The sequence below is a fragment of the Megascapheus bottae genome, chromosome 8, assembly GCF_031878675.1.
Source record: "Megascapheus bottae isolate mThoBot1 chromosome 8, mThoBot2.hap1, whole genome shotgun sequence".
NCBI lineage: Eukaryota > Metazoa > Chordata > Mammalia > Rodentia > Geomyidae > Megascapheus > Megascapheus bottae.
This window is the reverse complement of record NC_143516.1, coordinates 19,436,008-19,460,176: the sequence shown is the minus strand read 5'-3', so window position 1 is coordinate 19,460,176 and position 24,169 is coordinate 19,436,008.

Here is a 24,169-nt window from a genome sequence, read left to right as displayed (position 1 = left end):
GAGGAAGGGGCTCAGACCTCTTCAGGGTTGGACTGGGCTTTGAGAAAGTGAGGTAACTAAATGCTATGAGGTGAAAGTTTCTCTATGTCACACAGGCCTTGTAGTAAGCTGGCTGGTAGAGGTCCTTAGCTTGCCACAAGATGCAAAAAGGGAGTGGTCAGGATGAAAGCAGAGCAACAGTGAGGTTATAACTCTCAGGGAAGAATGAAAGGCACCTGTGTGAGTTCACCAAGACTGCCACAATTATGCCACAAACTGGGTGGCTAAGAGTGGCGTCATTGGTCTGCTCACTGTCCTGGAAGTTAAATGCCTTAAATTGTTTTCAGAGTGTGTTCTCACCATGCTCTGATGTGTGTGTGGGTGGGGGGGTGTCTTAGGGGTCATTGGCTCGTGGTAGCATAACTTACATATTTGTCCACCTCTCATCTTCACCTGGCCTGGATCCCTCTCTCTTTTTGTCGGGATGCCAGTCCACCTGAATTCTAGGATGATTTCATCAGGAAACCATCAACTAATTCCATCTGGGAGGATTGTTTCCAAGTGAAGGACAGGACACACTACTCTGAGGTTGTGTATAGACACAATTTGTTGTTTTTTTTTTTCCTTTGAGACATTATTCCATGTAATATTGCCTTCACAATATTGGAACTTCTCCAGAAATAACAGAGAGCCTGGACCAGAGAGCCTAAATCAATCAGGGTAAACTCCTGAATCTGGTTCATTGAGCAGAACATTGAAAGAACTAGACTGAGTCAGGAAGTGGGGGACAGCACCTCTAACCAAAATCAGAGCTGTGACGTGACTGTCCTCTCTCGATTGGGCTTTGTTGCAGTGTGGCCAAGAGCCACAGGTCAAATAGAGGCTGCCACTGGCCCCGAGGTAGGTCTGCAGCCTCAAGAGCCCAGGAGGTCCACCCACTCACAAGACTGCAAAAATTCCAGGACAACTTTTCTTCTGAGTTTACCACGGCTACTAACTCATTTCTAAGTCTCAGCCAAGTTTATACATGCTAAAGTGTTCTGAGAAGCATTGTGGTTGCTGTCTTTAATCAAAAGCTAAACCAGATTCCAAATATCTTGGGTTTTTTTTAATGTTTTTTACTCATATGTCACAAATACAGAAGAAACAAAAAAGAAATGATAACAAATCACCCAGTTCCACTGGTTTCCAATGGGTAAAGACTTTAAACTTAATAAGCAAAGAAAATCTCCTCCAATAAGCAAAGAAAATCTCCTCCATTACATGATGGAATAACTGTATGAAGAGGAATTATGTACCTGGCTGCTATGCTAGAGAAGGATGAGCGTGGGATCGGGGGTCCGGGGGTGCTTTAGAAGCACTGCCACTCACAAGCACTGCGTCTCCCATTGCCTTCCCTTCTGAGCCCACCCTTTCCCAGAGTTTGGCTTGTTTAAACACAAACCTCACTTGGCACCTGGCACAAGCCCGGGAGTCACCTTGGGTCACCATCACTGGTTGCTGTCACTGCCACATGTCACCATTGCCCAACCTCCTCTCCCCACCTCTCAACCTCTCCTGGAGCCACGCAAAGCTGAACTCGAACCTGGGGCGCGCGGGGTGGAGGGTTTCTCACTGCACGCCCCAAAACTAACCTCAAAGGAGCCTGGACGCGCTGTCCCAGGCGGCCCGGTCCTCTGGTTCGCGCCCCACCCCTCCCCAGGGCCACCACTCACCTGCATAAACCACTGGCGCGGCTGCCAGCAGGAGCAGCAGCCTCAGGGCCTGGGGACCTGGCGCCAGCTTTCCCGGAGCGCACGCTGGGGCAGCAGGGCCGGATGTCATATCGGGACCCCAGGCTGCCCTGACGGTGGGCGGGCAAGGGCATGGAACCCCTGGTGGAATGCGCGCCAAGGGGCCAAGGGGCCCACAGAGTTGAGCAGCTTCACGCAGCTGGGTAATCCCGGTCACCCCGGCTTTCAGTTTGGAGAGACTGAGCAGTTCCACCCCCAGCTTGTCAGCAGGTCACCACTGCGCAGGTGACAGCTCACTCCAGGAGGGAGTGGACGGCCTGGTGGAAGGTGCGAGCTATATTCTCTCTGAGCCTGGAGGTTTATCTGAAGCTTTGATCTGAGTTAGCAGACTGGATTCCAGACAGAGTTATGGGAAGAATGACATGTTTATCCATTCCCCAGAGTGCTGTTAGGCGTCTATCATGCCCTGGACTGGATTAAATTCAAGTAGAACCATCTTCACTTTTAGGCATGGTTCCATGTTATAGCAGGCCCGCTGTCAGCAAGGCCTGTGAGCATTTGCACACAAGAAGAAGGAGAGAGAGAAAGAAAGAGGAAAGAAAGGAAGAGAAAAAGAAAGGGAAAAATGTTGAAAACATGTGAGAACAATCTCAAGGACAGTCTCACCACAGATATCTAAGTAATTGTAAAGGCTGAGTACAGCCTGAAAATTGAGAAATAAACTAGATTGTGTCTCTTTCTCCATAAATGTCTGTTGCATGAGACAAAAGCAAGTTTCAGTGGCTTTTTTTTTTGTCAGTCCTGGGGCTTGAACTTAGGACCTGGGCACTGTCCTTGGACTTTCTCCAGGCTAGTGCTCTACCACAAGTATCATTTCCAGCTTTTTCTGTGCATATGGCATCAAGGAATTGAATCCAGGGCTTTGTGTGTGCTAGGCACACACTCTACCACTAGGCCACACTCCTGGCTCAGTAAACTATATTCTGTGTGTATGAATACATGTACCTGTTTTCGAAGTACTGGCTCAGTACATTTATTTTTTGATTTAATCTTTTACTTCATTATTTTTATTTTCTGCTGGTACTGGGATCTGAACTCACTTATGTGCTCATGAACCACATTTTCACTTTCTGGTTTGCTTTTTTTTTTTTTTGCCAGTCCTGGGCTAGAGCTCTACCACTTGAGCCTCAGCACTACTTCCGACTTTTTTCTATGTATGTGATACCGAGGAATCAAACCTGGGTCTTTGTGCATGCTAGGCAAGCACTGTACCACTAGGCCAACTAGGCCAAACTCCTGGCCTTTTTTTTTTTTTTAATGCTAGCTAATTGAAACTAAAACTCTCTCAGGTTTGGCTTCCAACTAAGATCTAGGTCCCTGAGTAGCTAAATAATAGGCATGAATCACTGGTACCTGATTGGACAGGAACGTTTAAATTCTAACCTCCTGCTCATCTCCATTAAGTTCAAGTATTAGAATTCTAGTCCATCTTGGGTGAAAGTAAACTTCAGTGTACCTTACAAAGAGTTTTGAAGTAACTCTCCAAACCCATGATTTCTTTCGTTATCAACATGCTAACACCTTTTATTGGGTAAATATGTAACTCACTAAATTATAGTCTTAATTTTGTTGAGCCTGACATCTTATAATCTGCTTTTGTGGTCCTAAGTCAATATTTTCTCACCCCACCTTCAAGCACTGGTACCACAGAAGAAAAATTCATTTGTTTTCCTATTCTACTTTAATTCTTAAATGGCTTCCAGGAATGAGATGTAACCATGATAAGATGAAATACTGAATTCTTACTTGGAGTCAGCTACTATGCTTATTATTTTTTTTTTATCTTTTTTTCCTCTTATTCCTTAAAATTGTGTGACTTAGTTATATTTTCAAAACAAGGAGACAAGCTTGGACAAGTGGCTTACTTAATGATCAACAGGACTGGAATGTGAGTTCAAGTTAATCTAATCCAGAGTCTGGGATTTTAATTAAAAAAAAAGCAAATGCATTTGAGGGTAAACTATAAATCGCCATATATATATTAAACTGTGTTCTGATTCATTTATGGAAAACTCAACCTGCTATTTTATATGATGAACATTTTTTTTCTCACTTACAATGTTGTTTATCTTGGTAATTCCATAGTCAGGGTCAAGTTCACTTAGAGTGATCCTGGGGGCTAGACTTTAAGAGTCTCTTAGACTTTCCTGCTCAGGCTGGCTATGAAACTATGATCCTCAGATCTCAGCCTTCTGAGTAGATGGGATTACAGGTGGACACCTGGCTCTAATCACTTATTGGTGACATTAAAATTCTTTCTAGTTTGGGGCTATTAGCAATTGGGTTTCACTCAAGTAAGTACATTTGTTTCAGCTAGGAATGTAATGATGCAATTTTGGCTTAAGTAATTCATGCTAAACTCATTTTCCAAGAAGTCTTACTGTCGGGGTTTTTGGCACTCTTTGCCTCCTGACCAGCAGGAAGGGCAAAGAGAACAAGCCCTGACTAAGACAAGACCGAGAAAGGATAGGGCCGACTGGCCGCCTTCACCCAGCCCTCCCTTCTACAGAGGGAAGACACAGACATGGCGCCAGGGAGAATGTCAAGGCAGATTCGTTTAATAAGAAAATACCAGGGGCTAAAGTAAGAAGCAGGATTGTCTATTAACATAAAAGTAGGTAGAACAGGGGGAGGTAGGTGCGGTCGGAGATGGTGGCGGGCCAATCCACGGGTTCAAGGTAGCCTTATTTTACATCAGAAACCACAGCCAAACCTCCCAACCAGGAGACAGGCAGGTTGGATCTCCAAAACCAGGAAGTGAGCACTGGGCCACAAGGTAGGCCTTTTACCCTTGATGTGGCGTGCCCCACATCTTACCAATATGCTCTCTTATCAGCAGTGGTGGACAGTTCTTCCACATTTTTTTTTTGCCAATTCTATTTTCAAGCTTCATCATTTATGCTATTTTAGAAGGTGTGCAATGAATAATACTCCCTGTAAATTTCATTTACTAACAACTCTCAGTGTCATCATTTATGGGGGGAAATGTAAATGAAATTCACGGGGAGTACTATCCATTGCACATAAACATTCTACATCAAAGTATAGCACCAAAACCACAACAGTGGTTTGTTGGGATAGCTGAGTGTGAGGAGTCCTTACCTGGAATGGGCCATGCATAGCTGATGAAGGCTCAATCGATAGTCAGCAGATGTGACAAATTCTTTCAAACAAACATAAAGACAATGTAATTGGAGTCAAGATAATTTAGTCAAGAAATTTTAAGATCCATAACATAAAAAGGGTATATACAAAACAATGAAGTGTTCAAGGATAATGCTAAAGCCCTGATTTCAAGCCCCAGGACTGGCAAAAAAACAAAAAACCCTAAATAAAAAAATGAAAGCTCAACCAGAAAGCACTTCTTAAACACAAAAAGCATACTCACAAAAAATGATAAGTTTGATCACATTAATATGAAAATGAAAAAAATACCAAAGGAGACTAAAGAGGTAAACCATAGACTAAAAAATATATATGCATTATGTATATAATCTACACAGATTTTTCTTATATATACCTAATTATGTCATAGATATTAAACCCACATATAGGCTTTGTATATATGTCACTATATATATGTTCTGTATATATGTGTATATACATGTATAATATGTGTATATATACACATACACACGTATAGAGCACATTTTACTTAATATTTTTTGTATGTCATGAGGCTTGAACTCAGGGCAGTGTTCTTAGGTCTTTTGCTCAAGGTTAGTGCTCTACCACTTTGAGCCACAGCTCCACTTCTGGGTTTTGAGTGGCTAATTGGGGATAAGAATGAATCTCATGGGGACTTTTCTTCCCTGGTTGGCTTCAAACCACAATCTTCAGACCTCAGTCTCCTGAATATCTCAGATTACAGGCATGAGTCCCCTGGAGCCAGGCTTGTTACTTAATTTTAAGGAAGACTTTTAATTGAGGGACATGAGATGCTGGTTTGATCATTGAGGCTGAACCTCCATGGGTTTCCTTCTCACAGAGAAAACAGCGACTTTTGTTGTAAATAGCCACTGAAGTCTCTTCAGTCACTCCCATAAACAATGGTGGCCATAAAAATGATGAAAATCCTAAGCCAGCATTGAATGACCTTGGCATTCATGATCAACAACAAAAATTTTTGATGCAACAACTGTTGTTAATAATTTAGCTGGTGTCTTTGTCAGCCAGGCATTCTAATTAGCCAGAGTGTGTGAAAAGAAACTCAAGATTCTTCTTTTCTATTTTAGAGAAACAAAGTTCAATAACAATCTACTAGTAGTCTGGTATCATGTAAGATGTAACATAGTTTCCTCTTTTAACTTAAGGAATTTGCTATCTGAAGAAGTTAACACATAGGTAATTTTGGAGCTCTTAATTTCAAGAAGACTTAGAATAAACAAGACAATCTTGAAGAATCAAGTTGGGTAATGAACATCATGAAAATATTAAGACTTACTCTAAAATGACAGTAAATTAACTTTCATCAGACTTAACAACTGATACCATTTAAAACAATACTACAGGGGCTTGGGGCAGGGCCTATTGATAGAGTGCTTGCCTAGCACATACAAAGCCCTGGGTTCGATTCTTTGCTATCACATACACAAAAAAAAACCTGGAAGTGGCTCAAGTGGTAGAGAGCTAGCCTTAAGAAAAGCCCAAGGACTGTGCTCAGGCTCTGAGTTCAAGTCCCAGTACTGGCAAAAAAAAATACCACAAAGAGAGTGAAAAAGTAGATACATAGCAGAAGATATTTGTAATATGTATGCCCAAAGAATCCAGAAGATGTAAGACAAAAAGAACCCAATATAAAAAGAGGCAAGGGTTGAAAAATTACATTATTACAAAAGACATCCAAATAGAAAATAGTCCTTTCAACAGACCTTTCAACACTGGTCAAGAAAGAAATTAAAATCACACCTAGTACACGCCTAGTCTGATAGTAAACCATATCAAGTGTAGTTGAGATGCTGGAGGAATTGCAGCTCTCATACATGGGAGGTGGCCGTGTTACATGCTGAGTGCCAGATGCCAAATTCCATGAAAAACTCGGAGCATAATTTATAGCCAACATCTGGAAGTCTTAATTTTGTTTTTCTATTTGCTCCTTTAAAGTGAAGTCTTGTGAGACTGTGGAGCCTGGACCTGAGCAGAGGAAGTAGACGCTTGGTGTCAGCTGCCATTCTTCCTTGCTACCCCACTCTTGATGCCCAGTGAGTACAGAATTCTGGTGAAACCACAGGAGAGCTTGAGGTTCGATGGGACTTAATGGAGATGCATCTGAAAGCCACCAGAGACTTCGTTCTTATTCAAACCTTGTAGAAACTAGAAATAAATTATAAACATGTATGAAACTATACGCAGATCATATGAATATATGGTATATGACAAGGAAAATTCCAATGGTCTAACTCCTTTGAACAATTAACTTACAGTTTAACAAAATGAATACCAGGAAACTTGAATGTGGATTGCTCAGGGATAGGGGAAGCCAGGGAGAAGGGGATAGATGAATGGAGAGAAGAAGGGTGGACCCATGCAGTTTGGATAGTCAGTGTATGTGTGTGAAAATAGAATCAGGTAACTTGAGGGGGTGAGTGGTGCTGGGACAATTGAAAGGGTGACGCTGATAAACATATATTATTGTACTCATAAATTTACAAGAAGAATCAAAACTCCTTTGTATGATTACTTAAATACTTAGAAAATGAAAAAAATAACGCTGTGCAAGGTTGCAAAAAGTAGGTAAACAATGTCATTTTGGAATTTTACATTTTCTTAAGTTGAGCATCAACCTTGAAACATTTTGCTGTGGTTTAAAGCATCCCACTTCTAAAGAGGAAGAGCTGATTGGCAAAGCCAAGTGGAGAATTGAGACAGGAAATATTATGTGGAGACTTGGAGGTGAAAGCACAATCTTCTTGGAGTGGTGCAGGGCAAAATCAAAAGTCAGTATCTGGAGCCCAAGAGCCTCTCAACTTGGTTCCACACAGTAGAAATGTGACCACTTGGCCACTGGATGTCACTCTTCTCTCACAGTCCTTAGTCCAGGCCAGTCTCTAATGAATATTCATTGTCTCATTTTATAACCTCACAGAGGGCAAAGCCTCACCTGTGCAGGCCTTTGCAATATGGGATCACTTATGGTCCTGGCATAAAATTTTGATTTTCAGTTCTGAGCAGCTCGGAAAGGTTCAGAAGACATGAGTGGCCTCAAGTGGGGCTCTCAGCTTTAGTATGGGCCCTAAAGCTATATGCAGTGGTTCATGTCTGCCGGGACATTTCCCTGTCACTTAAGAGTAGCTATAGCTCTAGAAGCAAAGACTGCATATTTGGGTTTTACAGATGGCTTAGGGTAGATTCAGACAATACTTATACCATTCCATTAAAAACAAAACACAGGAAGTGATAAAACAAGACCAAAGACCAGTTTATAGTGAAACATGACAGTTGCTCTCATTTTTTAAAAAGATTAACAACATTGATTTCAAATGTCATGTTTAACAAACAAATATTGAAGAAGGGATTCTCTATATACAATCACTGGCACATAGATTTTAGAATATAATTAAAATTAAGCTGAGGGTTTGTATGTGATAGATAGTATCACTCTAGATAACATTATATTTGTAGAGTATATATCCCATCATATATTTTTATGTCCGTGTAGTTATGTTTATATCTCCAAGACCATGTTCATAGCCTTGGGTACCCAAATATTGAGTCATTGCTCTTGTACTGTTTGGATCTAATATCCACATATTAAGGAGACCATGTGCCTTTTCATCCTTTGGTCTTGACTTGTCTCACTCAACATGATTCGCTCTAGATTCATTAACTTCCCAGCAAATGTCATTATTTTATCTTGTCTGTTGGCTACGTAGAATTCCATTGTGTATAAATACCACATTTTTTTGTATCCATTCATCTGTAGCAGGGCATCTGCATTGTTTCCATTGCCTGACTATTGTGAATTGTGCAGAGATGAACATAGCTGAGCAGGTGTCCTTATCATATCCTGGGTTATGATGCTCAGGATAGATGCCCAGAAGTGGTATGGCAGGATCATAGGGAAGGTCTATTTTAGTTCTTTAAGAAACCTCCAAACTGCTTTCCAGAATGAGTAGCTCTCATTTTTAAATAAACTGTTTTCTCCTTTTACTGGTACTTAAGGCCTCTTGCTTGCTGAGCTGGAACTCTACCACCTGAGGCACATCCCCAGCCCTGTTTTATGTAGTTATTTCTGCCAAGAACTTTAGACAGCTATATGTAGGGCAGAGAACATCACTCCCATTTTATGGACAAGGAATGTCCATATTGAAAGGCTTGGTCTCTAGAATGGTGCCATTGGAAGGTGCTATGGACCTTTAAAAGGAGGGGCCTATGTGAGGCCCTTAGGTCATTGGAGGCTTGCCCTCAAAGGGTAGAGGGCTCTTTCAATCTGTACTTCCTTGATTAAGATATGAGCCCTCATGCTGACATGGCTTTCTGCTGTAATACATGCCTCTCCCCAGAAACTAAACCACGTAGCTGTCTCATCTTGGACAAAACCCTAAATGCCTGTTTGTGACGTTTTCTTATCTTGATAAGAAGCTGAGTAATATACTAGCAAGTATCTGAGTCACAAGTCTCACCTAATTCTTCAGATTCCCCGCCTTACTTTTCCCACTGCACCAGAGTGGACTCTCAATTAATTATAGCTAATTATTAGAAATGAGCTCTTCATGGTGATTCTCCCCCCCCTTTATTGTCCCTTTTAATTTCTTTCAAAAGTCACCTCTGGGGGTATCCCCTGAAATCTTAGGGGGTCAGTGATCATTATTCTGAAAGAAGTTTAATTTATCTTGTTTCTCCTGTTTGTTTTAGGTCAAGGAATCTAAAGCCTAAGATATACATCAGTACTACAAGTGACATGTATTTTTTCTTTAGCTAATTTGAACCCTTAGGAAGAGGAAATAAGTTGGAGGATACATCTCACAGGTCAGTTGCAGAATGTTCCAGAGGTGCAAATGAGCTGAGCTGTTGATTCAGCTGAAGTGATTTTGATGAGCATACGTTTGCAAGAGGCTCCATAATGTGGTTCATTGCCATATAGTCCTAGGGTTTATGGGTTTAAAAGTACTAACTCATGTCTGAGGAACATTTCACATGGATGATTATAATTCTGAGTGCACTGCCTGACCATCTGCTTATCTACAGGAATTATAATCAGACAGAATGGCCCTGCTCAAATTGAGGTACGGAAAAGAAATATGCAAAGTATACCATTTTCTTGAAGAAGCACTGTTATTTTATGCCCTGCGCAGCATAATAATGTTTGTTTGTTTGTTTGTTTGGCCAGTCCTGGGCTTGAGCTCAGGGCCTGAGCACTTCCCTTGGACTTTCTCAACGCTAGAGCTCTACCACTTGAGCCTCAGCATCACTTCCGGCTTTTTTCTATATATGTGGTACCAAGGAATCAAACCCGGGTCTTCGTGCATGCTAGGCAAGCACTTTAACCACGAGGCCAAACTCCCGGCCCCCCAGCATAATTTTGCACATTTTGCAAAATCACAGGGAAGTGTTTCCTAGTGACAAACATTTTATTTATTCCATTTAGGTATTTATCCAAAAGGGTTTCAATTCCACATAAAGGTTTATGAATACAATGTGTCTTGATCACCCCTTCTATCATTCTCATCTCTCCCAACCTGTTAGATGGTTCCAATTTCATACGTGTACATTGAATATCATGAAATACTTTAAATCTTAGTTTTATTATTATTTTTGCTCTCTGCCTTGAAGAACAATTGAGAAGAATGACTTAAAGGAAGTTGTGTCATTGATTTGTTGCTGATCTGCAAAAAGTTTTCTACTAGTTCAAAGAGAGGCTTAATTTGTTTGTATGGAGATGTGAAGGACTACTGTCCTGAACTATTCAGTTGAATTAAATCAATAAAATCCCATATGTCGGGGGCCAGGAGTTTGGCCTAGTGGTAGAGTGCTTGCCTAGCATGCACGAAGAACTGGGTTCGATTCCTCAGTACCCCACATACATATCAAAAAAGCCAGAAGTGGTGCTGAGGCTCAAGTGGTAGAGTGCTAGCCTTGAGAAAGTCCAAGGACAGTGCTCAGGCCCTGAGCTCAAGCCCAGGACTGGCAAAAAAAAAATCCCATATGTCTTCTGCTTTTCTAACATATTTTATTTAGCAATAAGGAACAAAACTAAGATTTAAAGTATTTCATGATATGCTACTGGAATGAAGGAAAGTTGGTGTATCAAGCACATATCTAAAAATGAAGCCAATGGGACCTCAACTGTGGCTGGAACTATGGGTGTTCTATGGCAAAGACTGGGTAGAATACAGTGAAAGTGAAAGTAATGCCATGATTTAATGCCAGTTGAATTAATTAACTATATAATCTGCGGCCCGAATAATAGGTAAGCTAGGTAAGGACATGCAAATCCATCATTACTCTGGGGAAAAAAACCATTTAAAAATTAATTTATTGTTTCCTTTGTTAATACTTTATTGATGCTAATTTAGAACACAAGGAGAATGAACAGAAAAACAGCTTTCTTTTATGAAGATGACATTGTAGTGGAAAAGACAAACAAAAAAATCACCAAAACCTTGAGCTTCCAATCGTGGCAAGTCCATGTCTGCTGACTGACTTCTGAGAGGCTGAGGGAGGAGAGAGGAGAGCAACTTCATATTTGTATTTCCTTAAATGAATTTATTTTTATTTTGCTGTTAGCTGCTGAAGTCTACATTATTTCTTTCTAGCTCCCACTGCTCCCTTCCTAATGTCATTTTCTGATCATTCTCAATGAGTGTTGGTTGGTATTTTAAGCAAGCACAGTCTTATGCAGAAACAATGATAGTTGTAACACTTTCATTTAGTCTAAAAAATATGATGTAATCCCAAATTGACATTCTAAAAATGACTTTTTATGTCTTCACCAGCAGTATTGGGATTCAGACTCCACGGCCTTGCAGCTTGTAAGGCAAGTGCTCCTTTCTGTCATTGAGCCATGCTCCTAATGATTTTTGGCTTTTAGTTTGATTTTTAGGGTCTCATGTTTTTGTATGGGCCAGCCTTGAACCACAAGCCTCCTTTCTGTACTTCCTGAGGTATCTTGGATTAAAGATAATGTGCCACCTGGCTCAACCTTTTTATTTTATTTCCCATTAGCTCTACTCTTTTATATTACCTTGTATAGGTGTACTATATTTTTCAAGTATACTAACTTCCAACTAAATAGAATTCCAGAGCAGTGTCTACAGAAACAATCCTGACCGAGAGGGTATCTGTAATCTTAGCTCCTTGGGAGGCTGGCAACAGGAGGACTGTGGCTTGAAACTACCTTAGGAAGAAAAGTTCTTGAGAGGCCAACTCAACTCGTAGCTGAGCACAGCAGAGCTTCTGCCCCAAGGGATGTGGGAGGGTGAGATTGGGAGGAACATGTGCCAGGCCAGTCCAGACAGAAGAGTCCATGAGATCTGTCTCCACGTCCCCATGGATGTAGTGCTATGCACCTGTGAGCGCTGAGGGCCTGGGGATCTGATGAATAGCGCCTGAGTTTATTTAAAAGTTCTTTGTTCTTGATTGTTTTTAAATATCAATATTCCAATATCAATTTCTCAATGACGGTAGTTGCTATATTCAGTGGGACTTTAAGATGTCTGTTTAGATATTTTAATATGTGTAATTCATTGTCAACTTTTCTAATTCGCTAATAGAGGTTGAAGCTATATGCAGTTGTACTTTTTCTCCTCTGGCATCTGAAAAGATTACTTTCTTTTCTGTAACTAGATTCTTGAATTTTTAAAAAGAAAGGTAGATTTATGTTTATTTCTTTTAAAACAGGAATGCCAGAGTGGCTGAACTAGTCTGCATTCCCACAAGCAGTGCAGCAGGGTTCCTTTTTCTCCACAACCCCGCCAGCAACTGTCATTGTCTGAGTTCAGAATCTTGACCATTCTTGTTGGGGTAAGGTGGTATCTTAGGGTTGTTTTTATTTGCATTTCCTTTATGATCATAGATGATGAACATTTTCTCATATGCTTTTCTGCCATTTTAATCTCTTCTTCTGATAAGTCTCTCTTTAGTTCCCTTGCCCATTTAGAGATTGGTTTATTGGGTTTTGGGGGGGATTAGTTTCTTGAGTTCCCTGTAGATACTGGATATTAAGCATTCGTCAGATGTATTGTTGGTGAATATCTTTTCCCAGTTGGTTGGCTGTCTCTCTACTTTTGCGACTATGTTTTTATCTGTACAGAAACTTTTTATTTTTAGGTAGTCCCATTTATCGAGTCTCTCTCCAATCTGTTGTGACCCTGGGATTCAGTTCAGGAAACTTTTGCCTGTGCCTATGAGTTCCGGTGTCTCTCCTACTTTATCATGTAGCAGTTTCACGGTTTCTGGTCTGACGTTGAGGTCTTTGATCCACTTTGAATTGATGCTTGTGCATGGCGAAAGGCTAGGGTCAATTTTTAGTTTTCTGCATGTGGCTGCCCAGTTTTGCCAGCACCAATAATTGAGCTTTGTTTGTTCCATTGTATATCTTTGGCTCCTTTGTCAAATACAAGTTGACTATAGGTATGTGGTTCTATTTCTGGGTCTTCTATTCTGTTCCACTGAACTTCTGGTCTGTTTTGGTAGCAATACTCTGGTCTGTTTTTGTACCAATACCAAGCAGTTATTGTTATGGCTCTGAAGTCTGGTATTGTAATACCACCAGCATTGCTCTTTTTGCCTAGAATTTTTTGGCTATTTTAGGTCTTTTCTTGTTCCATATGAATCTTTGGATTATATCTTCTATTTCCGTAAAGAACGTCTTTGGGATTTTGATTGGGATTGCATTGAATTTGTATATCAATTTTGGCAGTATAGCCATTTTCACTAGTTCAGCCATTCTGGAAAGCAGTGTGGAGGTTTCTTAAAGAACTGAAAATAGACCTTCCCTACGATCCAACCATACCACTTCTGGGCATCTATCCTGAACATCATGACCCAAGATATTATAAGGACACCTGCTCAGCTATGTTCATCTCTGCACTATTCACAATAGCCAGGTGATGGAAGCAATCCAGATACCCTACTGCAGATGAATGGATACAGAAAATGTGGTATATATACACAATGGAATTCTACATAGCCAACAGACAAGATAAAATAATGGCATTCGCAGGGAAGTGGATGAATCTAGAGCGAATTATGTTGAGTGAGACAAGTCAAGACCTAAGGAACAAAAGGCGCATGGTATCCTTAATATGTGGCTATTAAATCCAAAGAGTACAAGAGCGAGGACTCAATAACTGCATACCCAAAGCTATGGACATGGTAATGGAAATATAAACATACCTATATAGACATAAAAACCTATGACTCTATAGACATAATGTTTTATTTCATAAATTAATATGTTTCTATGACATACTAACCCTTAGCCTAATTGTGATTAAGTTCTAAATACTAAGTCCTAGTAATTATAAATAGATTCCCTCCTTGAACACTTGTATGTTAAACTTGTCATTTAAAATATGATGTAAAAATCAATGTTAATAAATTCTTTTAAAAAAAAGGAATGCCTACTCTGAAATACCTTTCTTTTTCCCTATCTTTTTCTTGTTTGTTGGTCATGAGGGTTGAACTCAGGGCCTGAGACTTGTTCCTGAGGTCTTTTACTCAAGGTTAATGCTCTATAACTTGAACTGCAGCTCCATCTGGTTTCTGAATGGTTAATTGGACATAAATCTCAAAAACTTTCTTGCCATAAATGTCAAAGATTTCTTGCCCAGGCTGTCTTTGAACCATGATCCTCAGATCTCAGCCTCTTGAATAGCTAGGATTACAGACATCCACTACCACCAGCACCTGACTTCAATCTGCCTTTTTTCTTAAAAAAAATCATTCTTTAACTTATTGCTGGGCAGTAAGAAAGTTTAAATGATAGAGGTAGATAGGAACTCCTTACTTGAAGTTAAAAGGGTTGGTCCCATCTTAAACTCCAGAGAAGAGGTGAAGGATTTATTTTTTGAACTCTGGGCCTGGGCATTGTCCCTGAGCTCTTCAGCTCAAGGCTACTACCTACCCCTTGAGCCACAGTGCCACTTCCACTTTTTGGGGGTTAATTGGAGATATGAATCTCTTATGGACTTTTGTGACCTGGCTGACTTTGAACCTCGATCCTCAGATCTCTGCCTTCTGAATAGCTAGGATTACAGGTGTGAGCCACCTTGCCCAGGTTGAGGTGAAGGATTTTTTTTTTTACCAGTCCTAGGCTTGAACTCAGAGCTTGAGCACTGTCCTTTGACTTTCTCAAGGCTAGAACTCTACCACTTGAGCCTCAGTACTACTTCTGGCTTTTTTTCTATGTATGTTGTACTGAGGAATTGAACCTGGTCTTCAAGCATGCTAGGCAAGCACTCTACCACTAGGCCAAACTCCTGGCTCTGAGGTGAAAAATCTTTAGCCTGAAAATCCAAGAGGAAAACGTTTTGACTTACATAGTAGAACTTAAAGTCAAGTAGAGATTATTAAGTGAACTTTTACTGTTTTTGTAAAGAAGCGAAATCCATGTGTTTTAACTTAACTTCTGATTGTGATTTCTTGGGTGATCTTTCGTGAGCTCCCTTTACACCCAGAACTGCCAACTCTCCATGTGTGGAAAAGCTATAGCTTCCCTTAGCACGGAGTTTAATGAATCATTTATTGTGCCTCACTTTTTGCTAAGCCCTGATGCAATCAAGCTTTGTTTTTAAGTGCTCTGAAATCCTGGTTGTAAAGCACACTAGATCAATAAATTATTATAAGGCATTTGTAAATAATGAGGCCTTACCTCAACATTAAATAATGATGGAAGGGAAATGGAACTTGAATCATGCCTGCTCTAGGCTGTTCTCATACACGTCCTCGTCATTGGCTTATCCTTCTTCAAGTCTTAGATTGGATTTCTAAATCAGTTCAAACCAGTCAGTTCAAATGTGGGATTTTTTCCCTTTTCTTTTTAAAAATTTTATTATTTCTTTAGTCAGTACTTGAGCTTGAACTCAGGCCCTTGAACTCTGACTTACCTTTTTTATGTTTATTTTTTGGTTTAGACTGCTATTCTACCACTTGAGCTACATCTCCACTTCCAACTTGTGCTCATTAACTGGACATAAGAGTAGTTCAGATTTCTCTGCCCAGGCTAACTTCAAATCTCCATCCTCAGGCCTATACCTTCTAAGTAGCTAGGGTATATAGGCATGAGCCACCAGTGTCTGGCCCTTTTCCTTATTTATTTCTATAAAATAGGCAGTTATTTATCATCAGGAAATAACTGTGGTCATAATTTGACTTTTGGGATGTAAAGAAATGCAGATATCCATTCAAAACTTACAGATGGATAGGTACTGTATGTGCACAGTATTTGCTTCGTTTCTGCCTTGCCCACTGTACCAGGAAAGAAGTAAGGAGAGTGTTCTCTTTGTTTTTGGAGGCACACATGGCTGAATGGTTGAGGAAAGAGCTGTAGTTTTTGAGAGCCGTGTTTCACAGAAGTTAAGGACTCAGATAACTGCATATAATCATTCACTGTAGCTGACAATCTATGTGAAAACTCAGAGCTCTGAACACTGTAAAGTAGAACTGAAGTTGAAGGCCTGGATTATTTCCTCAGGAATCTCATAGAACAGACAAAGGGATCATATAACAATGGCGTGAGGCCTGAGTCTGTGTCAATTCTGTTCTGCTGTTGGATTTCAATTATTTATGTCAATTCTGTTCTGCTGTTGGACTTCAATTATTTAAAGATATGGGACTTCCTGTTCTGGAGTAGAGGTGTTGATTGTAGTTGAAGTAGTTTATGAGCAATCCAGGATAATGTTAACAATGCAGCTGCATGGCTACTACAATAGGGTACTTTACAGAGAGCTTTTATAAGTAGGGATCAACTTAACCGTCTTTCTTCTATAAAGTAGAAGGCTATGACCAGCCAATATCTTAGCAATATGTAAGAATGGGAGTGTCTGTATGAAGAAATGCTCCACATCTCTGGTCATAAAACAAATGCAAATCAAAACAACTCTAAGATTCCACCTCACTCCAGCTAGAATGCCAGGATCAGGAAAACGAATGACAACAGATGCTGGAGGGGATGTGACCAGGAGGGATCACTACTACACTGTTGGTGGGAGTGCAAACTCATTCAACCACTATGGAAAGCAGTATGGCAATTCCTCAAAAGGCTAAACATAGAACTCCCCTATGACCCAGCAATTCCACTATTTGGCATTTACCCAACCACCCAGAAACAAGGACATACTAAACCCACTAGCACAACAATGTTCATTGCAGCACTATTCACCATAGCAAAGATATGGAACCAACCTAGACGTCCCTCAGTTGATGAGTGGATCAACAAGTTGTGGTATTTGTACACAATGGAATCCTATGCTGCTGTCAGAAAGAATGACATCGCCCCATTTGTTAGGAAATGGAAAGACTTAGAAAAAATCATATTAAGTGAAGTAAGCCAGACTCAAAGGAACTTAGGCTCAATGGTTTCCCGCATTCGTCATAATCAGTAGAAACCTTGGGCTTTACTAGCAGAGATTTGCAATAGAGCAAAATCTTGATACATAAGGACATATAATGTGAAGCTAATTGAAAGGACCTCCAGGATAGTGAAACAAAAGCCATATAATGAATGATTGTTGTCCTTAATGTACTATGTTGTCTCTCATCTCCTTTGCTGTCCCTTGGTTATCTCATATTGGTATAGTATCTCACTTTGTTATCTGATATATTGAATTTATTTGTATTTGGATATTTGAAATTTGATAGGGAAGGGGGGAAAACCAAGACGGGTGGGGGGTGTGGGGGGGGGAGGGAAATGGGTACCAAGACATGTGAAAGGGTATCAATGTATGTGAATTAATGCACCTTCTATCTGGCAAATATCATGTAACCCTTTTACTAATTACAATAAAAAAAAAAAGAATGGGAGTGTCTGAACATTCCCATTTCTCTCCTTAATCTGTTCATTTTAGAGCATGGATTAGCAGACTCTGCCCTGCCAAACACAGCTGTTTTAAAACAGCCTGTGACTTAAGAACAACTTTTTATGTTCTAAAAAATTGCAAAAGAAGAAACAAGGAACAGATGCAATAGACATATTATTGTGGCCTCAAAAGCCTAACATTTATTGTGTAATCCTGTACAAATTACAAACCCTTGGCCTACATGCTGCTTACATGCTCTCTTCCTGCTAGGCAGAGACTATGAATCATAGTTCTCATGAGAAAAGTATTTATAAACAATCAAAAGTTGGAAACGTTTGGAAAGAAATGTACTCATTACCTTACTTATGCAACCATAGCGCCTCTGTATATCTGTATATTACCTTTACAATTAAAAAAAAGAAAATGTTTTCTAAATTCTTGTAAAATAGTCTTGAAAACAAAGCAATTAGGTTTTCTGATCCTAAAAATAAGTTGTCCATGGTTGTGGACAGAATGTGTAAAAGCAAACTGCATACATCATTTCTTGTCTCAGATCAATGATGTCACCTAGATAGGTTGAAATGCACCATGATGAAAATATTTATACCATGGAAATCAGAAAAATCTCCAAATTAGGGCCTTCTTTCCCGCAAAAGCTATTTTGAGGTATCTATTGATATCTGAAGTTATCTATCACCAAAGCTCAGGTATTTTATCCTAGTACAAGAGACTGTTCTGTAATTTCAATTTTGGACCAATTGGTACATTTTCTTAGAAGCTAAAGCCAAGAGGATATATAGATAAGTATCATATATACATACATGTATGTACATGGTGAATGATAAGAACTACATTATTGGGTTATTGTGAAGATAAAATGTGGTAGTATATCTCCAACAAATTTCAAAGGTAAAGCATTCATAGCAATATAATACATGCTATCTCAGTAATACCAATCTCTAGTATTTCATACTCAGACTAATTCTGTGGAATAGGAAACATTCAAATTCCATCCAGACCCCATGAAGAAGGAATTTTAAATGTCTTCTGGGAGTCTATGAATGTGTGCTCCTCAAATAAATGAGACTGACTCAGACAAGCCAGTCTTGATATGCCCGACTCTGCTCTTCTCCAGGAAAGGTTTAATGTCACCCGCCTTGTGGGAGTTGGTGGGAGGATGAGACAAGATAATATAAGGTAAGGTGCTTTGCTAATGGTAGCATACCACATGAATGCAAGGCATTATTATCTTACAACAGTACAATTTTAAAATGTGTGTGGTGAGATTCAGGCTGACATTCTGCAAAAAAGGAGAGCTCAGAGTCACATATGCATCTGCCTCTCACCCTCTCCCATCAAATGTCGTGAATCACTGGCCAAAATGAAAGCTTTGTCATAGTTTATCATAGGCCATCATAAAGCCTCCTGTGAAAATTTTACTCCACTTAGCGAAGCTCTGATGAGCCTGTGTATTAGAACAACTGACACTATGATTTCTGCAGAGAATAAACATAAGTGTCCATTATTTATTTTTCTTTATACAGAATACATTTTATTTTTAATATTTTTATTATCTCTAAGTAGTTTAACAAAGTAGTTGTTCACCAAAACAGTTTATGAATATAGCACATATTGATTAATGTAACCCCTTTCAACCCACTTCTCCCAGCCCGCCCCTCTCATTACTTATCTTAACTCGATTTACGTATTGAATTTTTGTCATTTAACATAGAGTTTATATGTACACTGTATCTCGATCTGTGTCATCACTTCAACATCTTCATCCCCCTTTGACTCACCCCTTCTTTTGTATTTCTCATTTCTGTGGAATATAAAATGAATTCTTCCCTTCCTGCCCCCGCTTCCCTGCTTCATTATTCTACCCCTCTCCCCCTGACCCCACCTTACCCTCTTGCAAGTATCCATTTCCTGGGACTTATTTTGTTAGGCTTTGGCTTAAGTCTTTTTAAAGAATTACATTATTTGTTCTCTCCACAGAGTCTATTACACTTCAGTTAATTTATCTGTTACCTCTTGCTTACCATCTAGTATATTTACATGCAGATTTATAAGCGCCTTCTAGCTACCACAAATAGGAGAAACTATGCAACTTAGGTGTTTCTGGGTCTGGCTTAACTTCACTTAATATAATTTTTTCCAAGTTTTTCATTTCCTTACAAAAGGTACAATATCATCCTTTCTGATGGCTGTGTAGAATACCACATTTTCTTGACCCATTCATCCACTAAGGGGCATCTGGGCTGATTTTGTATTTTGGCTATGGTAAATAATGCTGCAACGAACACCGTTGTACTGGTAGCTTCAGTGTGGCCTTGTTTGTGCTTCATTAGATAAATGTCCAGGAGTGGAATTGTTGGGTTATAGAATGAATATATATATTCATATTCATTTATATAAACATATGTAGTGGGGCTTGAACTCTGGGCCCGGGTGCCCCGGCCCGCGGGGTTCAGTCAACTGAGACCCGAGAGGGAACCGTACCTAAATGAGTGGGACAGACAAACACAAAGAATGAGACCAAGACAGTGTTCTGATCAAGGTCTGTTTATTGAAAGTCAGAGGGGGTTTACATAGGGCTTTAAAGCAGGGGCTAGTGCAGCAGAATTTTTCATGGTAAGCAGGAAACAGGGCCTGAGAAAACAGGACATGGGGCAAGTTAACCTGTTGAGATAACAGTTCAAACATTCCTTAGCATAAGGCAGAGCAGTCTATAGATTAACTTTGTCAAGATAGCCGTCCGAATGTCTCTAAACACAGAGCAAAGCAACCAGTAAATAAAGATAATGATCCAGATGTCTCTTAGCACAAAGTAAATGGCCTAAAACTTTTTTTACTAAGGCTATCATATTAAAAGTATTAGGCATCAAGTTAAGAGACCCTGAGGCAGTCTCCAACACCCGGGCCCTGTCCTTAAGCTCTTAAGCTCAAGGCTATTGGTCACCGCTTGAGCCTCAGTGCCACTTCTGGTTTTCTGGTGGTTAAAAGTCTCACAGGCAGGCCAGGAGTTTGGCCTAGTGATAGAGTGCTTGCCTAGCAGGCACAAAGATCTAGTTTCAATTCCTTGGTACCATATACATGGAAAAAAGCTGGAAGTGGTGCTGTGGCTCAAGTGGTAGAGCTCTAGCCTTGAGAAAGCCCAAGGACAGTGTTTAAGCCCTGAGTTCAAGGCCCAGGACTGGCAAAAAAAAATTCTCAGACTTTTGTGCCGGGGCTGGCTTTGAACCTCGATTCTCAGATGTCAGCTTCCTAGGGTAGCTAGGATTACTAGCTTGAGCCACTAGTGCCCAGCTTAGAATATACTTTTTTATTAAAGAATTTAATAACATTAATTTTTATGCCATATTTCAAATGTCATGTTTAACAAACAGGTATTCAAGAAGGGAATCTCTATATATGATCACTGGTACTTTGATTTTAGAACATACTTAAAATTAAGCTGAGGGTTTGTATATCATAGGTACATAATAATATATGTAATAAAACATGTCTATAGAGTATATAGCCCATCATAAATTCTTATGTCTATGTAATTATGTTTAGATCTCCAAGACCATGTCCATAAACTTGGGTACCCAAATATTGAGTCATTGCTCTTGTACTATTTGGATATTAAGGAGACCATGTGCCTTTTGTGCCTTTGGTCTTGACTTATCTCACTCAACATCATTAGCTCTAGCTTCATTCACTTCCCAGCGAATGCCATTATTTTATCTTGTCTGTTGGCTATGTAGAATTCCGTTGTATATAAATACCACATTTTTTGTATCCATTCATCTGTAGTAGGGCATCTGGCTTGTTTCCATTGCCTGGCTATTGTGAATAGTGCAGAGATGAACATAGCTGAGCAGGTGTCATTATCATATCTTGGGTTATGATGCTCAGGATAGATGCCCAGGAGTGGTATGGCAGGATCATAGGGAAGGTCTATTTTCAGTTCTTTAAGAAACCTCCACACTGCTTTCCAAAGTGGCTGAACTTGTTTACATTCCATCCAGAAGTGTAGTAGGGTTCCTTTTTCTCCACAACCCTGTCAGCATTTGTCATTGTCTGAGTTCAGAATATTGGCCATTCTAATTGGGGTAAGGTGGTATCTTAGGGTTGTTTTATTTTTTTAATATATTTTTAATTATAATTAATAGAAGGGTTATATTACATTTGCCAGATAGAAGGTGTATTACTTCACATACATTGATACCCTTTCTCATGTCTTGGTCCCCATTTCCCTCCAGGGTTGTTTTTATTTGCATTTACTTTATGACCATGGATGATGAGCATTTTCTAATATGCTTTACTGCCATTTTAACCTCTTCTTTTTATAAGTCTCTCTTTAGTTCCTTTGCCCATTTTGTGATTGGTTTGTTGGGTTTCAGGGGGATTAGTTTCTTGAGTTCCATGTAGATACTAAGCATTTGTCTGATGTATTATTGGTAAATATATTTTCCCAGTTGGTTAGTTGCCTTTGTATTTTATTAGCTATGCTATTATCTGCCCAGAATCATTTTATATTTAGGTAGTCTCGTTTGTCGAGTCTCTCTTCAATCTGTTGTGACCCTGGGACTCTTCAGGAAGTTTTTGCCTGTGTGTATGAGTTTCAGTGTTTCTCCTACTCTATCATGTAAAAATTTCAAGGTTTCAGGTCTCATACTGAGGTCTTTGATTCACTTTGAGTTAATGCTTGTGCATGGTGAAAGGCTAGGCTCAATTTCTAGTTTTCTGCATGCGGCTGCCCAGTTTTGGCAGCACCAATAATTGTTCCACTGTATAACTGGCTCCTTTGTCAAATACACATTGACTATAGGTATGTGGTTCTATTTCTGGGTCTTCTATTCTGTTCCATTGATCTTCTGGTCTGTTTTTGTGCCAATACCATGCTGTTTTTGTTATTATGGCTCTATTGTAGAGTTTGAAATCTAGTATTGTAATTCTAGAATATACTTTTATAAAAGCATTTTTCTTGTCAGGTGCTGGTAGCTCACACCTGTAGCCCTAGTCACTCAGGAGGCTGAGATCTGAGCATCATGGTTTGGAGCCAGCCAGGACAGAAAAATCCATGAGACTTTTATTCAGAAAAAGCTGGAAGTGGTGCTGTGTACTTCAAGTGGTAGAGTGCTAGACTTGAGCACCAAGTAACAGTGACCAGATGCCCAGGCTCTGCGTTCAAGCCCCAAGACTGGAGACAAGTAGTGGATTCATGTTTTTAGTCTCGAACAAATACTTTCAAAACATTTATTTTAGAACTTCTTCCAAAGCTCAAAGTGTGACTGCACAGTGAATTTTTGAACATGTGGGTTGGAAAGGGCCTCTAGCCACGCCTGGTATGGGTACTGTGTGAGCCAGTGTGCCTGCCCATGGGTGTCCAATTCTAAGAAGGTCACAGCTGCCTCCCAGGACTCATGCCCCACAGCTCCACTCATGCCCCAGGCAGGAAGCAGTGGGGTTACCATTCCCAGCTGTGGCCTCAGTGCCAGGCAGCCTGAGGCCAGCGGGTCTCCATTCCCAATGCCTGGAGAGAAGCCAGTGCCTCAGGACTCCTTCAAGGGTGGGGCTGGACAGGGACCACCTACTTCTGTTTTCTCCAGCATTCCCCTAAGCTATGCTTTGTGCTGCTTAGACAGGATCCCTGTGCTGTTTTCTGATCTTCATGTTCTCCATCCCAATTCTTACATTGATGCTGCATTTCCAGGGTGAAGGTATTAGGAGGTGGGGGCTCTGGGAGGTGACAAAATAGCAGAGCAGATACTTCATGAATGGGATAGGTGCACTTATAAAAATGTCCGAGAGACCTCTTACCCTGCCCGCTATGTGAGGATATGGTGAGATGGTGTCCTCAGGAAGAAGGAGGCCCTTCCTGGATACCAGATTTGCCAATACCTGGGTTGTGGGCCTTTCAGCTCCTAGAACTATGACAAACACGTTTCTGTTGGTTATAGTGCCTTATAATCCAATCTAATGGGAGTCAGAGAGTATAGCAGAATATCCAACAATGGAGAACTGTTACCATGACACAATGACAAGGCAGGCAGGGATTGTCACCAAACAACTCTGAAAGAACAAGGGAAAAGCTTCAGATGCTTCTTGCAGTTACTCTGGCTACCCTAGCTGCTCTTCTCAAAATCCTGCAGGCAATCGACAGAGAATCCTTCTAGAAAAAGACAAGAATTGTTGATGGTGGGGAATCCAGATAGATGTTCAGAATGTGACCAGATTTCAATAGTGTTGATAAGAGATGAACTAAACAAGCTGTGACAAGTAAGCATGGACTCATCAGTTATTGGAAAGATGCAAATTACAACTACTAAAATGGCTGCAATCACATTCTGACAATGTCCAATACTGGTGGAAAAGATGGGAATAAGCAGGATGTTCTGATGCTCAGTGTGAAATGGTGGAAACATAGTTGCATAATTCCATAAAAAG